The sequence below is a fragment of the Pongo abelii genome, chromosome 15 (assembly GCF_028885655.2).
Source record: "Pongo abelii isolate AG06213 chromosome 15, NHGRI_mPonAbe1-v2.0_pri, whole genome shotgun sequence".
In the NCBI taxonomy this organism is placed as follows: Eukaryota; Metazoa; Chordata; class Mammalia; order Primates; family Hominidae; genus Pongo; species Pongo abelii.
Window position 1 is genome coordinate 55,311,982 of NC_072000.2, and position 18,172 is coordinate 55,330,153.

At 39.3% G+C, this 18,172-nt stretch overlaps 1 long non-coding RNA gene across 1 annotated transcript in view; it reads left to right on the top strand.

Annotated features, from left to right (window-relative positions):
- Nucleotides 1-926: 926 nt before the first annotated feature.
- Nucleotides 927-18,172, top strand: part of LOC129049767 (uncharacterized) — a 34,944-nt gene continuing 17,698 nt past the window's right edge. Inside the window, exons 1-4 of the long non-coding RNA XR_010136976.1 lie at nucleotides 927-1,884; nucleotides 2,252-2,309; nucleotides 14,024-14,142; nucleotides 15,707-15,874. This is a non-coding gene — a long non-coding RNA (uncharacterized LOC129049767). The remainder of the gene's footprint in view (nucleotides 1,885-2,251; nucleotides 2,310-14,023; nucleotides 14,143-15,706; nucleotides 15,875-18,172) is intronic.

Consider the following 18,172-nt stretch of genomic DNA (forward strand, 5'->3'; position numbering starts at 1 on the left):
CTAAGCAACAGGATTTCATAGGAGGTAAGCCCACTTGTGAGAAATGTGTGTTTCCAGCAAGCAACAAAGGTTGTATAGCATGAGACACCTTCAAGACTACCATCAGAACTGTAGACTTGGTTTTAGGGACACCGTTAAACTTGATGATGCCTCATACTATACAACTTGCAGGCTTTATACGGGCAGCAGGTTTTACCAGTAGTAAAGAGAAAGATTGTAGTAAGCCATTGGCATCTAGAAATTCATATGGGCTTGAGTCAGAACATTAAAAGCTTGTTCAGATCTTTCTTGTACAAATAGGCACAATGAATAGGCACAATGATTTATGATGAGAAAACCCAGAATATGATGTTGGTGAAGAGCACAACTTGGCTGTTTTATCACAGAAATAGCCATGACAGTATGTAAATGAATGAGTGTTGCTATATTACAATAACACTTTATTTACAAAACAGGTGGCTAGACATGGGCCTTACAATGAAATGTATTTTCTCTTCTGAAGAATTTAGTCCTTTAACATTTATTGTGGTTACTGATACATTTGCAGTCATTTCTACCGTCTTACGTTGTGCTTTGTAATTGTCCTATTATTTATATACATATTTTTTCTCTTGAATTGATGGAGAATTTTTTTTCCAATTTTTTAATTAAAACTTTTTTTAGAATTCCATTTTCCCCCTTATTGAAAATGATGCCATTTTAATTTTTTCATGGATCTCTTAAAGTTCTAACAAGCATATTAATCACTGTTTTTGCCTACCTCCTAATTTACATGCTATTGTTTTTATTTTAATTCTCTCTCTATATATAAAATATATATTTGTTTAAAATATATATTTAAATTATATATTATAATTTGTCTATATGTATTTAAATATATATATATGTACACATTTGTTTTGGTTTTGTTTTGAGATGGAGTCTTGCTCTGTCACCCAGGCTGGGGTGCAGTGGCGTGATCTTAGCTCACTGCAACCTCCGCCTCCTGGGTTCAAGTGATCCTCCTGCCTCAGCCTCCCAAGTAGCTGGGATTACAGGTGCCCAATACCACACCTGGCTAATTTTTGTGTGTGTGTATATATATATATATATATTTTTTTGGAGACAGAGTTTCACTCTTGTTGCCCAGGCTGGAGTGCTGTGTTGCTATCTCGGCTCACTGCAACCTCCACCTCCTGGGTTCAAGCGATTCTCCCACCTCAGCCTCCTGAGTAGCTGGGATTGCAGGCACCTGCCATCTCACCCCACTAAATTTTGTATTTTTAGTAGAGATGGGGTTTCACCATGTTGGCCAGGCTGGTCTCAAACTGCTGACCTCAGGTGATCCTGCTGTCTCGGCCTCCCAAAGTGCTGGGATTACAGGCATATATTTTCAGTAGAGACGGGGTATCACCATGTTGCTCAGCTGGTTCTCAAACTCCTAATGTCAAGTGATCCTCCTGCCTCAGCCTCCCAAGTGCTGGGATTACAGGCGTGAGCCACCACACCTGAGCCTAATTCTCTATATTTTAACCCTACAATTTAGGTATTACTATTGTTGGTGCCTTATGCAGTCAATATTAGTCTAGATTTCCCTACATATTTTGCATTTATTATGCTCATCATTGGTTCTTGCATCATGGACCTTCTTTTTGGGCTCATTTTACTTCTTTCTGGAGCAGACCCTCTGAAGTTTTGAAGCCATTCATTAAACTTTTTTATATGTGGTCTGTCTTTTGTTGTTCTGTAGTGTCTAGGTGTAATTTTTTTATTCGATCTTTTTAGGATTCATCAGGATTCTTGAATCTGAAGATTTTTGGCTTTCAACAGTTTTGGAAATTTTTCCACTATTATGTCTTTGAATATTGCCTCATTCCTGTATTCTCTACTAATTTCTTATTAGAGGTATGTTAAACATTCTCCCTCTGTCCCCAATATTGATTAATTTTTCTTTTATATTTTTCATCTCTTTATTACTCTTTATCCTAAACAATTTCTTTAGAACTGTCTTCAAGTTTATTATTTCTTCAACCGTGCCTAATCTTTCATCTCTTTATTGAGTTTCTAAATTCAATGATATATTTTAAATTTCTAGATGCTTTATATATGAAATCAGCCTCTTCATACTTAAAGTACTATCTTTTTATATTTAAATATATTCAATGAAATTATATTCTTTATTTCTGTATATATAGTCACGGTGAGTCTGATAGGGTTGTTGGTGTTCTACTGAGTGTCAGTCATGTTAATTTGTCTCCTCTTGTGTGTACAGGTTTTTGAGCTTATCTTGGTATGTCATCTGTATAAATTTTTGGAGACCAGACTTCAAGGTATGTTCCTCTAGGATTTGTACTTATTTCTACCAGTCACTTGGAGGTGTTTTAAATTCTCACCTTGGGGTTTTTCACACCTAAGGGTTATACAAATTTTGCCTTGGTGTGCAGGGCCAGTTTGTGGATAGAAACTCATGGAGGAAATTTTTTCTCTTTCTTTTCCAGAGCCAAGGCAAAATAGGCAGGTTTTTTTTTTTTTTTTTTTTTTTTTTTTTTTTTTTTTGCTATCTCCGTCTCTGGGGGCTATTTCCTGGTTCCAATGAGGGAGTTGCTGGTGGGTCTCATCTGACCTCTCTCTTGCTAGGCTTTTCCTCCAGTGCCTCTGTTTGTATAAAGACCAATGAACTAAAAGACCCAGTCCATCAGTGACCAGCAGAAACTCCGGGTAGCTGTTAGCTCTTAGACCTGGCTACTTCACTGGATTCAAGTTTTTGCTTCATTTTTAGCTTTGAGGAGATTCTTAAATGCCCAGCTGTGAATTTAAGGAGATTTAAAAATTTTTTATCCAGAACTTTTAGGCATCTGTCCTAGGAGTTTTTCTCAAATTATTCACTCCACTAAATTGCCTGAAACAGAAGTACTCCTCTGTTTTTTTTTTTTTTTTTTTTTTTTGAGACCGCTTCTCACTCTGTCACCCAGGCTGCAGTGGTGTAATCTTGCCTCACTGAAACCTCCGCCCCCCAGGCTCAAGCGATCCTCCCATCTCATACGAGTAGCTGGGATCTCAGGCACGCACCATCACACCTGGCTATTTTTTTGTATTTTTAGTAGAGACGGTGTCTCACTACATTTCCCAGGCTAGTCTCAAACCCCCGAGCTCAAGCGATCCATCCGCCTCGGCCTCCCAATGTGCTGGGATTACAGGCATGAGCCACTGTGTTGGGCCTACTCCTCTGTTCTTTTTGTATTGTTGGTTTATACTGCAAAAAATCTTTTCACTATGACTTTAGCGGTGTTTTGGAAAATTAAAGATTAACAAAAAGTTTTTATTATTGAAGGTCGTTCAAATATTGGGGCCCTCTTTATACTGAAGCACAGGGATGATGATGTCACAAACACAATGGAGTTTAAGGTTATAGCTGCATCCAGAAATTAAGTGTGATGCTTTTTTCCTCCCTTTTACTATCGATTATTGAGTTACTTGGGTTTGGCATCTCAGTCTGTGTGTGTTAGGGTGTGTTCTTATATCATTTCACTCATTTAAGCTATTATAACCAATAGCTTCAATTGATACATTTTACTCACTTTAGTAAAAATTTAAAACGCTATAAAATAAATATTGCAAAGTTATAAATGTTGGAACTTCTGGATATGCTTTCCATAATGTTAGTCTTAAAAGGCAAGAAGAGAGTGATCTTTTTATGGGGCAGAAGATAAATTGCAGAGAAAATGCTTGAAAGCTATCCTCTGAAGATCTTATTTAGATAAAAGTGTAAGTTGTGCAGCAGAGGACAATATAGTTTATTAAGCTGGTAAAAATAAAATTTCTTTTACCTTGAAAAGGGCACATTTGTAACGAGTTTTATACCTAATTTAGGACTGACTCAGCAACAAATTCTCAATCAGTATGGTAAAGTACAAACCTTATTTATTTGGGTTGAACAATAGAGTAGGGAGTTCTGAACCTGTGATCTGGGCTTCATAGGACCTAAGATCCCTGAAATTATGTGAAGTTTTGCAAATATATTTATATTCATGCATTTTCCTGGGACCAACCCTCCTTGGCCCTCACTCCTCCTTTGGCCGGGTACACTTGTGCATTGTTTGAATTATATGGTGCTCCTGGCCTTACTGAAGTGGGGTTTACTATTTGAGAAAACATTTTAGAAAATGTTAAGCTTGTATCTCATAGTTTGAGAAACTATAAAAGATAAATGGAAACAACATGATTTGACATATTGAGGAAAAATGCCTTATGGGTTTGGAACTTAGAAATGCAAGTCATCCTTATCAGGTGCATTAAATATGGAGGTGAAGAAAGTGAACTCATCTGAGTCAAACAGTGTTTTTATCCTTTTCATTTACACTAAAATCCTTTGTGTGTGTGTTTACCATACTTTGGAGGGGCCATTCACTCCAGGAGAAGAAGCCCTTTTGTCCAATTATTACTGGTTGAGGGTGTCCCAGTTCTTGGTATTTTGAACAAAGAATTGGACAAAATGCACAAAGCAAGGAAAGAATGAAGCAACAAAGGCAGAGATTTACTGAAAATGATACCACACTCCACAGGTTGGGAGCAGGCCTGAGCAAGCGGCTCAAGGGCCCAGTTACAGAATTTTCTGGGATTTAAATACCCTCTAGATTCTTCCATTGGTTACTTGATGTATGCCCTATGTAAATGAATAGGCTAAAGTGAAGTTACAAAGTTATTTACTCTGTGTATGCCCTATGTAAATGAAGAGGATATTTCCTGTCTTAGGTGGAGTGTTTCCATTTGATTTAGTTCTAGGAAGTCCTTAGGTTCTCTGCCTCCAGGCTCTATTCTCCTGCCTCACAATTATCCTCAAAACCTTGCCTGATTCCTTGAAGCAGATTTAAGACATATGCTTAGTGGTTGACTATTTCCAGCTGATTTTTCAGAGTAGCAAGGAACTTGGAAACTGGCTATCTGTAGTCTTACTTCATAATTCCTATTTTTTTTCCTTAAGTAGCTAATAGATTTTTTTTAAAAAAGAACAAACATCATAAAGCAAACCTGGGGAGAAAAAAAGCAACAAAAAGTTTTGTGTGCAAATTATAAAATAATGTGATTGCAATTGGTTTAAGTTGTTAGGCAGTTGTTTTGTCAAAAATTAGCAATAGGGCTGAATTTATTTTTGTTAACAAATTAGAGTTTTGCTTTGATTGTGTTTCTTTTAGGCTTCTCTGCTTTTTTGTTCCTCGCATAAATGAACCAAATATTTTCTCTCTGATATTCCACAAGATAAATCTCTCACTTAAAAAAATATATTGTAGGACTTGTCTTTCATACAAAAAAAATCTGAAATACATCTTTTTCTGTTCCAGGTCAAAATGATTTCATTTTTCATCTTTGTTGTTGACTAATGATGGACTTCTTTAGGAGCTTATATGCATAAGAAGTTTTTGAGCAGTGCTCATGAAGTCTTTTGTTAGCCTTTTTTTCCATGTGGTATAAAGTAAACCCAACCTGATTTGGTTCCTGAGCTCTCTTCATGGGCAAAGAATGCCATCTTTGCTTGTTCTATCTGGAATGATTGGCCTGTATCTGGTATAGATGGTTCACTGCATAGAATTCTCATTTGGAGACATTTTTATGAGTATTTTGTGAATTTAGTAAATTACTCCCACTGATTGGTATCTGTTCCATATTTGTCTTTGACAAGTTTGTCCTGAAACTTGTCCTTAAGGGCAAGCTTGTATCTTTTTCTTGACTTGAGTCTCTATCATCCTCTTCCCACTTCCTACAACCCCCTACCGTCCTCCAAAGCAGAACAAGTTTGCACAACTTGTGGCCTGCCGGCACCATGAGGCCCAGGGCAGCTTTGAATGTGGCCCAACACAAATTCCTAAACTTTCTTAAAACATTATGAGATTTTTAAAAATTTATTTTTATTTTTTAGCTTATCAGCTATCAGTAGTGTTAGTGTATTTTATGTGTGGCCCAAGACAATTCTTCCAAGTGGCCCAGGGAAGCCAAAAGATTGGACATCCCCTGGTCTAGAACAAAGGCTGATGAGCAAGAAGTTTACTTGGTAGTGATCCCATTGTGCTAAAGTGAGGGATCAGGGGAATTGAACAGGAGATGGCAGTGGTGGTGGGTAGGATATACTGTGATGTATTATTGAGTTGTTAAATTGGATGACTGATACTCAATCTTTATGGAATCTTCTTTTAAATGTGTCTCAGAACTGTTTGCCTGGGGAACAAAAGGAAGAAACATGTATCTATTGACATCTGTCTGCTATTGCTTAAGTCTGTCCAGGCAAGCATTAACTCCAAGGAGTGAGACCAAAAGGATTTGCACCTCTCATTTGTGGTACTTAAGAGATGTCCAATAAAATTTTGTGGACTTATTAGGACCAAGCTCAAATCTATGTGCATTCAGTGACTACTTTACTGACTTGAAAGTTATAGCTCTGAAAATAGAAAAAGCACAAGTAGTACATTATTATTTCTATTTTTCCCAAATCTGCTAAACAAATAGGTTATATTTTATGATGTTTTAAGCAAAATATTGTTCTGATTTCTTTTCTAGTGTCCAACAGTCTTCCTCCATAATTTATACATTAATATCTGTAGAACTTCAGTAACAGTAAGGTCTTACACATGGCCACTCCTTTCAGAAATGTACCACATGGCAATGTTTTCACCTTATGGAACCCCTTTTTTTTTTTTTTTTTTTGAGATGGAGTCTCACTCTGTCCCCCAGGCTGGAGTGCAGTGGCACGATCTCGGCTCACTGCAACCTCTGCCTCCCAGGTTCAAGTGATTCTCCTGCCTTAGCCTTCTGAGTAGCTGGGATTACAGGTGTGTGCCACCACGCCCAGCTAATTTTTGTATTTTTAGTAGAGATGGGGTTTCACCATGTTGGTCAAGCTGGTTTCGACCTCCTGACGTCATGATCTGCCTGCCTCAGCCTCCTAAAGTGCTGGGATTACAGGTGTGAGCTACCATGCCCGGCTGAAACCACTTTTTTTCCTTAGCTTTAAAAAAACTTTTATTTGGAAATATGTATAGACTTACAGAAAAGACTTCTAAAAATAAGGAAATTAACATTGACATCATAAACTAATCTGCAAACAATTCAAATTCTAACAATTTCCTTACTAATGTCCTTCTTCTGGTCTGGGATCTAACCAGAATTCCACTGTACATTTAGTTGTCATGTCTCTGTAGTCTCTGTAATCAGTCTTTGTCCTTCATGACCTTGAAACTTTTGGAGAGTGCTGGTCAGTTATTTTGTAGACCGTCCCTCTGTTGGGGTTTGTTTGTTGTTTCCTCATGATTAGAGTGAGATTATGCATTTTTTGCAATAATGCCACAGAAATGATGGTATGCCCTTCTCAGGGCATGATGTCAGGCGGTACATGATTTCAAATGTCTTATTACTGGTGATGTTTACTTTTTTTTGAGACAGAGTCTCACTCTGTTACCCAGGCTGGAGTGCAGTGGCAGGATCTCAGCTCACTGCAACCTCCACCTCCTGGGTTCAAGCAATTCTCTTGCCTCAGCCACCAGAAGTACAGATGTGTGCCACCATATCCAGCTAATTTTTTTTTATTTTTAGTAGAGACGGGGTTTCACCATGTTGGCCAGGCTGGTCTCGAACTCCTGATCTCAAGTGATCTGCCCACCTCAGCCTCCCAAAGTGCTGGGATTACAGGCGTGAGCCACTGTGCCCGGCTTGGGTGATGTTTACTTTGATCACTTTACTTAGATAGTGTTTGTCAGGTTTCTGCACTATAAGGTGACTATTTTTCCCTTTGTAATTAATAAGTACCTTTTAGGGAGATACTTTGACACTATGGAAATATCCTGTTTCTCATACCTTTGTCCACTAATTTTAGCATCCATCGATGGTTCCCTGCAACAGTTATTAGCTATGATATTTGCTTAGTAGTGATGATTTATTTCCATCATTTCTTCCACATTTATTAATTTGAAATGCTAATTTATTTTTTATCAATTTGGACTTATGGGCATAATCTATTACTATCATCATGTATATTATTGCTCAAAGTGTTTCCACCTTAGCCATTAAGAGCTCCCTCTAGTTAGCTCCTATATCCTTTTTTAGCTACCCCTGTCATTTTTTGAGCACTCCTTTTTGGCATCAGAAGCTGTTCCAGGCTCATCTATATTTTATGTTCTAAGCCTGAAATCAACTGTTTCTCCAAGGAGCTTTGGTTCCTTATATTATAGACTGGTATTTAGAAACCAAGATCGTAGAGCTAGGTGTGCTCACTGCTTCTCAGAAGACATTGGAAATGTATGTATGTGTATTAACCCATGTATACACACATACATAGTTCTTTTGGTTTTTCTTTTTATAATAGTCAAAATACTTATGATAGCTCTTCTATCTCACCCTCTTCATTTGTCATGTTATTCATCTGCAGTACAATTAAGTTCACTGGTTACTGTTTATTCCATTTTGGGTTGTCCCTCTCACATCCTGGTTTATTTTAATCGTTTATTTATTTTGGGGGTATGTAAAACATTATATGATTTTAAGAGTCAGAATTATTTTAAAAGGTATACTTAGAAAGATTTTACTCCTCCTTTATGACTATTACCCTGTTTCTTTTTCCTATTCCCTTCTGCCCTGTTCCCACTTACTCTTAACCAGTCTCATTAATTTATGGTTTATTCTTTTTTTTCTTTTTTTTTTTTGAGATGGAGTCTCACTGTTGTTGCCCAGGCTGAAGTGGAATGGCATGATCTTGGCTCACTGAAACCTCCGCCTCCCAGGTTCAAGTGATTCTCCTGCCTCAGCCTCCCAAGTAGCTGGAATTACAGGCACCTGCCACCATGCCTGGCTAATTTTTTGTATTTTTAAAACACAAAACATTTTTAGTGGAGATGGGGTTTCACTGTGTTGGCCAGGCTGGTCTTGAACTCCTGACCTCATGATCCGCCTGCCTCAGCCTCCCAAAGTGCTGGGATTACAGGCGTGAGCCACCGCACCTGGCCAGTTTATTCTTTTGTACAAATGAATATACATATGAAAGAAAAATATATATATATTTAGATTCCCTTCTGTTTTGCATGAAAGGTAGCATACTATAGATACTCTTTCACATTTTGCATTTTAAATTTAATGTGTCCTGGAAATCACTCAATATAAGTTCATAGGGATCTTCATTCTTCTTTATAGCTGTATATATCCCATTGTGTTGGATGCATTGTAGTTTATTCAACCACTCTTCTATGTATGAACCTTGAGCATCTAGGTCGCTTCCAATATTTTGTAATTATAATGCTGTAGTGGATAACCTTGTGCATATTAATTTTGTATTGCTGGAGGTTTAACTTCAGAGTAGATTCCTAGAAGTAGAATTGCCAGGACAAAAGCTAAATGCATCCATAATTTTACTAAGGGTTGTTAAATTACCTTCCAGGAGGGTTCTACCAATCTTCATTCTCACCAGCAATGTTCAAGAATATTCTCCCACAGCCTTGATAACAGAATATATTGTCATACTTTTTAATTTTTGCCAATCTGGTAAAGAAGAAATGGTATCTCAGTGTTGTTTTAATGTCCATTTTTCTTTTTTTTTTAATTTTTGTGACAGAGTGTTATTCTGTTGCCCAGGCTGGAGTGCAGTGGCATGATGCAGCTGTGAACTCCTGGACTCACGTGATCCCCATCTCAGCCTCCCAAATAGCGGGGACTACAGATGTGCACCACCACACTCTGCCAATTTTTAAAATTTTTTCTGTAAACGTAGGGTCTTGCTATGTTGCCCAGGCTGGTCTCAAACTCCTGGGCTCATGCAATCCTCCTCCCTCAGCCTCCCAAAAGACTGTGATTACAGGTGTGAGCTACCATGCCTGGCTGCATTTTTGTAACGATAACTTTTTTTCATGTATTTAAGGGCCATTTTGTATATTTCATTTTTGGTTCAGTTGTCTGTTGATACTGGGTTTTTGGTCCTTTCTCCCTTGATATTCAAAAGCTGTTTACATATTAGGGGTATGTCTGTTGCAAATATTTTCTCCTAGTTTGTCAGTTGTCTTTTGACTTTGTTTATGGTGATGATGGTGTTGCTGTTTTACCGTGTGTTATATTTAATTTTTGTGTGGTCAAATTATCTTTTATTGCCTCTATTTTAAGTCTTAGTCTCTGCACTGAGATCAGAGAGTAATTTACTCATGGTTTCTTCTAGTAATTGTATAATTTTATTTTTTGTACTTAGGTCTCTGGTACATTTGGAGTTTATTCTTTTGTATGGCATGAAATGCAGATCTAATTTTATTTTATTTTTTCCATCTGGCTACCCAGTTGTCCTGACACCATTTATTAAAAAGTACATCTTTGCCGCAGTGGCTTGAGATGCCACTTTCATCACATGCTAAATTGGACGGAATCACCTGTAAAGTTCCCTTTTTGCTATTTTTACTTTGTCATGGTGTGATGTGTCTTTTGCTATCTGTTCGTTGCCTGTGGTGACAAATGTTTGTTCTTCTGAAAGAATAGTTAATTATTGCAGCACTAATCTTGAAAGCTGAAGCAATTTACCGTCTGGCTGTGTGTTTATAAAACACTGTTACCCAAATTGAACCCGCAGCTCTGAGATATTACTCCTTCTGTTTTAAATGTTATCAGTGTCTGTTCTATTGTAAAATCATTAGGCTGAAATGAAGCTTTTTAAAATTAGTCTCAGTTCTACTTTGGAACCGTTGTACTGAAACCTTAGAGAATTGGCTTTATTCATGTTTATTGTCTTTGACTCCTGGACTTGTTTCCTTCATTCAGCTGCTGGATCTAGGTAGACAAATTGTACCAGACTATTGTCAGAATAGATTCATTAGAATAATAAGGTAATTTAACTTTCATGTGCACCTATATCCAGAGTACAAAGTTGCCTGGCAACAATGATGTCCTCATTAAAATTCAGAAAACCTCAAACAAAGTCCAGCCATTATTCTTCTAGAATGAGTTTACATGTGAAGGAACACCATCTTACAGAATCCTCCTGTTTTCAGAATAAATAATTAGCTCTTTAGAGAAATAGATTAATAAAAGCAATGCAATATTGTACCGTTCCTCCATCTTATAAGGCCAGTCTTAAGTATTTGATTAGTGCCATAGAGCTGACTTTGCTTGCAGAGCACCCCCATTTCTTGGGCTTCAAATGTCAGAGTATGTGGAAAGTGCCAGAGGAATTTTAATTCATTGCCTTTATTTTGTCTCTCTTTTAAAATACTTATTTCAAAGTGATGAAGAAAGGTGCAGGTAAAAATGAAGCCATGGCTTCTATTACGATTTTTTTCTTTATAGTCATGTTATTCATACCTTTGCCCTCTAGAGGGAGCAAGAAGGTTATAGTTGTTAAGTAGTCATAATTCCTGAAAAAACTCAAATCTTACCTCCGTTACCTCCCCAACCCAGATGGAAATTTGTTTCAGTAGGTGGGGCTATTTCCTTGGAAATAGTATTATTTATTTCACTCCTCAAGCTCCCCACTGTGGTCCTTTTCCTCCATTAAGGTAGAGAGACCTGTGAGTTCTTTTCTCCCGATTCCTACCAGCAACAAAAATGTTAGAGAACATGGCCAAAAAGTAAACCATAGTTTAATTTGACTAGTTAGAGAACCAACCCTCCAGGTGGCTTCTGGGCTGAAAAGTTAATGTATCCCAAGATCCTTCGTTGATAGAAAAGTCCAAGCTATTAGAAAATGCTCTTTCTCATTGGTCTCCTTCACAGGAAGCTTTCTCCATGACGACTGGTCCCGAATAAATACTTAAAACTTTCTCTGAAACAAAAGCCTGGACAATAATGATGACCTAATTTCAACGTATACATTTTCTCTCTTGTGATTATTGCTAAATTCAAGATGGGTTTGTGGCGCCTGATTCTGGATCTTAAATGTTATGCTGAATCTGAGAGCTTGGCTTGAGGGAAGTTTGGGAGTGGTTGGGTTTTTTCTTCTTTGGCCTGACATGGGCTGGCCTATGGAGGATTTCAGCCCCGGTGCCTTCCATGCACAGAATAGACCTTTCTTCATACTGTACAGTGGGCTTGACGTACCATCTGTATGCTGCTGATTCCCAAATTTTTATCCTCATCTCTGACCTCTCATCAGAGTGGCCTGTTTCATATTACTTGGATATCTCATTGGAATTTCAAATTTAATAGGTTCAAAACGGAATCCTTGACTTTTCCCACTGCACGCCAGTTTCTTCCCCAGGATTCCCCATTTCTGTAAAAAATGGACGACCAACTGTCTATTACTGACTTATGAGTTCCTCAGCTTTCTTCACCCCTACCATCTAATCCATCAGCCAATTCTGTTAGTTCTACCTCCAAAATAGTTCCTCATCTTGCCTTCTTTTACTTATCTCTCCTACTCTCTACTCCACTTCCAACAGGTATCAAGCTATGGTTATTTCTCACCCAGAACATTAGGATAGCTTCTTAGCAGATGTAATGATGGCCATGGTTTGGAACAATTTCATATGCTTTTCTCTTTTTCCTGAATATGTCTGCTTCTGAGATGAGATAGATGAATGCAAACTGAAAGGAAGAGTTAAGATTTGGCTTCTGACTTTCAAAAATGGGGTTCTGCAGAAAGACAGTAGGCTTAAAAACTAGTCTGTGTAGGGAGAGAAAAGATTTTTAAATGTTTTTATTTTTTATTTTCGTAGCAAGGAGTAGGCCTGGAAAATTAGACTGTAAATTTCTACAATAACATATATTAATAGAATGTTTATTCTATTCACCATTGATGCTCAGTAATGAGGCTGCAGTTCAGAAGATGAGGGCTATGATAATGAAGGCTGCACTTCAGCCTGAATAGATTTTTGGAGGAAGAAGACAGAGAGAAGGGGGTCAGAAAAGGTAGATGGTGAGTTCAGCACTCTGATCTTCCTTCTGGTCTCAGCCCTGGAGAGTGGGAAGTCTGTTAAATTCCTAAAGGGAAATGAGGCAGAGAGGTTCCTTCCTTGCTTCCAGCCTGGGACACTGGGAAGAGATCACCTGGAAGCTCTTTGAGGGACCTTCTTGGCAAACCTGGAGGGTGACCACATGAAATCAATTCAGAGATGTGGTCAGGGAGAGTGATGGTCTGATTTGCATCCCCAATACTTCCTCTGTTCTCCCAAGACATGAATGCAGACTTGAGAGCTGACAAGGCCTAAACAGGCCTGTTAAGATAGGGGATTTACAGAGACTTAGAGGGGTTTGTAATGCCCGTGAGAGCTGAAATGAATGAGGCTGTCATACAAGGAGTCATTGGGTCCAACTGAGCTGAGAGGGAGCATAGACCAAGATGCCTGCCAGCTGCAGCCTCAGCCATAGCCCCTAATGACACCATTGAGGGCTAATCACAGGGGAATAAGGCACATTGCTGGGGAGCCGAAAGACCCTGCATGGTTTTGAGGACTTTTACCCCCAAATCTGTAAGGTCATGTACACTTCTTTGCCCAGCACTGTCCTGGGGGCCAGGGATGTTGCTGAAATCTAGAGACTAAGTACGTTTAACCAAAGCGGCTGAGTTTTACCTAAAAGAAAGATTTAAATTATTGTATTGATCTAAATGTTATCCCCTGCTTTTTTGTTTTTCTATAGTGCATAGGAGCTAGCGAGCAAGAATAGATCAGATCTAGGCAAAGCAGAAGTGTAATTTCTCTGCACATGTGAGTTCTGGGGTGAGTGCTGCACTGATTGCTTCCTGCCTCCACCCTTACCACTACTATAGTACACACACAGCAGGCAAAGTGGTCTTTAAAAGTGAGATCTGGTTCTATGTCTTATCCCAACCTTCTAAAAAACTTCCTGTTGGGCACAGAATTAAATACCAGCACCTCACTATGGCATAAAAGGCCCCATATGATCTGGGTCCTGTCTTCTGTCTGTCACATCCTATACCTTGTCTAAGAAGCTCCAGCACAGTGGCCCCTCTACTCCTTGAACAGGCTGTGCTATTTCACATTGCAAGCTTTTGCATTTGGTGTTTATGCTGATGCCTTCCATTTGCCCTTCTAGACCTAATCTTCAGTCTTTCTCATCTTGTTCTGTGTGCCAGTAGGCTGATGGTGTGAATTGCATCGATGAACACTCTTGCTTCCTGACTTCCTGTTGGAATTGGCCAATGGGAAGCACTTGAGGAGATCAGAGAGAGTGAGGAGGAGATATTTATTCTGGGTATGTACCACCCCACCCCTGCTCCTTCCTTGCTGGCTAGTCACCTGAGGATGGTTGCATCCCTTTACCAAAGGCCACAGCTCCTATCAGGGGTCCTCTCCATCTTTTGGTAGCCACTCCTTCCTTTGTCCCTGCAGGCCAGGGGTGCACATGGTCCCCCCAACTTTTGGTAGCCCTGGGTAGCTAGTTTCATTAAGCTCTGCCTGCGCTTTTGCACATAGTCCCTTTTGAGTGTCTTCTGCTTCCTATTAGGCCTCAGCTGTCACATTGCTCCTTCTATAGACTCTGCATGCTGGTTCGTTCTTTTCCTTGAGCTCAGCTCAGATGTTACCTTCTGAGGCAGGAGTAAAGGGAGGGAAGAAAGGGCCCCCCGACTCCTCCTCATCTCCCTGCCCACTCCCATGTCCTGCTTTATGCTCTTCACTTATTTATTTATTTTATTTAACATCTTTTTCATTGTGGTAGGAATACTTAATGTGAAACCTACCCTCTTGCCAAGTTTTTAACGGTGCAATACAGCATTGTTTATAATAGGCATAATACTGTACCACAGATCTCCAGAACCTTCTTATCTCACATAACTGAAACTTTATACCTGTTGAATAGACACTCCCTATCCCATCCTTCCTTCCCCGCAGCTCCCGGGAACCACCATTCTACTCTCTGCTTCTATGTGTTTGACTATTCTAGATACCTTATATAAATAGTGGTATTACGCAGTGTTTGTCTTTCTGTGACTCTGGCCTTCATCTTTTTTTTTTTTTTTTTTTTTTTTCCCCAAGATGGAGTCTTCCTCTGTCTCCCAGGCTGGAGTGCAGTGGCATGATCTTGGCTTGCTGCAACCTCCGCCTTCCAGGTTCAAGCGATTATCCTGCCTCAGCCTCCCGAGTAGCTGGGACTACAGGTGCGTGCCACCATGCCTGGCTAATTTTTTTTTTGTATTTTTAGTAGAGACGAGGTTTCACCATATTGGCCAGGCTGGTCTCAAAATCCTGACCTTGTGATCTGCCCACCTTGGCCTCCCAAAGTGCTGGGATTACAGGCATGAGCCACCGCGCCCAGCCCCTTCACTCTTTTTAACAACATATTTTTAATTTCTTGCATTGAAATCATGAAAATTTGACACTATTTTTTGTTGTTGTTTTTTACTTGTCTCTTTTAACTGGACTGTAAGCCAACAATAGAAGGAACCTTGTGTGTTTCACTCACTACTGTGTCCCCAGTGCCTAGAACAGGGCTTGTACATAGGAAGCACGAAATAAACTTTTTTAAAAAAGAAATGAATGGGGAGCTGATTTTTCATGCCCTTGAGAAGCCAAGATCTCGAGGCAGGCATATGTGGGGGTGTGAGGAGCAGGTCAGGAGGTCGTCTCATTTCCTTGTACTTTCATTGCATCAAGGTGCCAACACTGCCTCTCAGGTACCATTTGTTAACTGAACCAACAATGCTTAGGAAGTAGAAAGGAAGAAATGAAATAATTATGTTTCAGATTGAGCCCTTTTCCTGGAAACTTGGAAGAGTGTTCCATACCATCCGTCTTTCTGTCACTTTTACCTATTTCAGGTGTGTCCAGTCTCAGCTGGGACCGGAAGATGCTTTGCATATCTTTAAAATCTTCAGGCCATAGAGTTGGGGATAGTGCAGAAAGAATACCACAGAACTTTTATGCCAGAAAATGGCAGGTGCTCCGAGGGCTATGTTGGAATGCTTGGAGTGCATAAAAATACCAAGGTGAGTGCCTAGCAGAGGGTTCTCAATATTAGACCTAAGTCATAAACTCCAAGGGTTGTTTTCAGGAATCTGTACTTTTAAAAGTTCTGAAGATGCATCTGGGGCCAGGATGAGGGCCACTGGTCTGACATAAAGAGGATGGGCTCTGCTTAGTTCCATAAATTCAGGGAGCTAATTATGTTGTTTTCAATTTCTTGAACCATTAGCACAGGGCTGATGAGCCAAACACCTTTTATATTTGAATCAATAGATGTTTCTTCCCATGTCTTTGGGAATATTTCTCAGTAGCAGTTGGGGTCTTGAAAAGTTGGCATTTGAAGGCTAGTGTTATTTTTTGTTTATAAAATAATAAATTGATCTTTGGAAAGCAATTTAGCAATCTTATTTGGCCACGGTGGCATTGAGACTACTCTCTTTCTCCCTTTAAGCCTCATTATAACTCGAGTCCATTGCATAAAGCTCTTTTTATTGTAAAATGAGACCCCCATCAGGATCCTATAGACAGTTTTATTTCCTCTTGTTGCTTTCAGTACTCCCATACCGTATTTCTGTAAAGGGCAACCTTACATTGAGTTTGGCATTGCTGGGTAGGCATTGCTGTCTTCAGGAGCCTTCTTCAGCTCATTTCTTTTTTGTTTGTTGCTCATAAGATAGCAGGCGTCTGTGTACCAAGCTGATGTATTCATTGGTCCATGTACCTTTTAGTCCTTGTATGCACATTTAGGTTGTACAGACTTACAGTAATATTACTGCTAGAATTCTATTATATATCTCTTCCATTTATATTATGCCATGAATTTTTTTTGGAGACAGGGTCTTACTTTGTTACCTAGACTAGAATGCAGTGGCATGATGATGGCTCACTGCAGCCTTGACCCTCCCAGCTCAAGCAATCCTCCCACCCCAGCCCCCCAAGTAAGCTGGAAGTACAGGTGTGTGCCACCACGCCCAGCTAATTTTTAAAAATTTTTGTAGAAACAGGGTCTCACTGTGTTGCCCAGGCTGGTATTGAACTTCTGGTCTGAAGCAGTCCTCTTATTTCATCCTCCCAAAGCGCTAGGGTTACAGGTGTGAGCCACTGCTCCTAGCCCGAGTATTTTTCAGATCAACTTTATTGAGTATAATTTACGTATAATATTAATAAACTAGTACAAATGATTGTACAAGTGGTTGAGGTTTTACTAATGTATTCGTCTTGTAACTACTACCAAAATCAAGATACCAAATACTTTTATTACCCCAGAAAGTTCCCTCGTACCCTACTATGGTTAATCTCTCCTTCCATTCTTGGCACTAGGCAACCATTGATGTGCTTTCTGTCACTACAGATTAGTTTGCATTTTCTAGAATGTCCCACAAATGACATCAGACATAGTTATGATTTTGTGTCTCAGTTTTTTTGCTCAGCATAATATTTTCACATGTAAATATTTTTCATTTTGCTCATCTTTTTTCCATACCTAATCTTTCTACCATTATCACCACTACTGCTTTTTTTTCTCTTTTTTTTTTTTTGAGACAGAGTCTTGCTCTGTCACCTAGGCTGGAGTGCAGTGACATGATCTAAGCTCACTGCAACCTCCGCTCCCCAGGTTCAAGTGATTCTCCTGCCTCAGCCTCCTGAGTAGCTGGGATTACAGGCACGTGCCAGCATTCCCAGCTGATTTTTTTGTATTTTTAGTAGAGACGAGGTTTTGCCATGTTGGCCAGGCTGGTCTTGAACTCCTGACCTCAGGCCTCCCAAAGTGCTGGGATTACACTTTGTTGCTCATAAAATAGCAACAAACGGTGCCCAGCAACCACTACTGCTTTCTTAAATCAGATAACTTAAGCTTGGTATGTATATTTCCAGCCCTCTATCAATATTCCTACAAACATATACGCACACAAGGGAGCCTAGGTGATTTGGTCTGTAAAGGTCATCCTTACAAGATACAAAATAAGATGGCAAAGGGAGGGCAGAGAAGGGATTTGAAGGGGCAAAGGGAAAATAATCAACAGAGGTAGGTAGGTATTTCTGTTTAACAGATGAGAAAACTGGGAAACTCAGAAGGATCCTACAGTTAGTCAATGGCAAACCCAGCATTCCAACACAACTCAGTTCTGACTCCAAATCTCATCTCTTATTTTCCTCCAAGAGGGCTTTTTGCTCCATAAATTTTTGAAGGCCCTGAGGGCAAAGAAATGTAGGACCTGGAGAAAAGATAATGTTAGTGAAAGATAATGTTAGTGATGAGGATAATGATAATGATGACAATGGTGCTGATGGAGGTAATGATGATGATAGTGATGATGAAG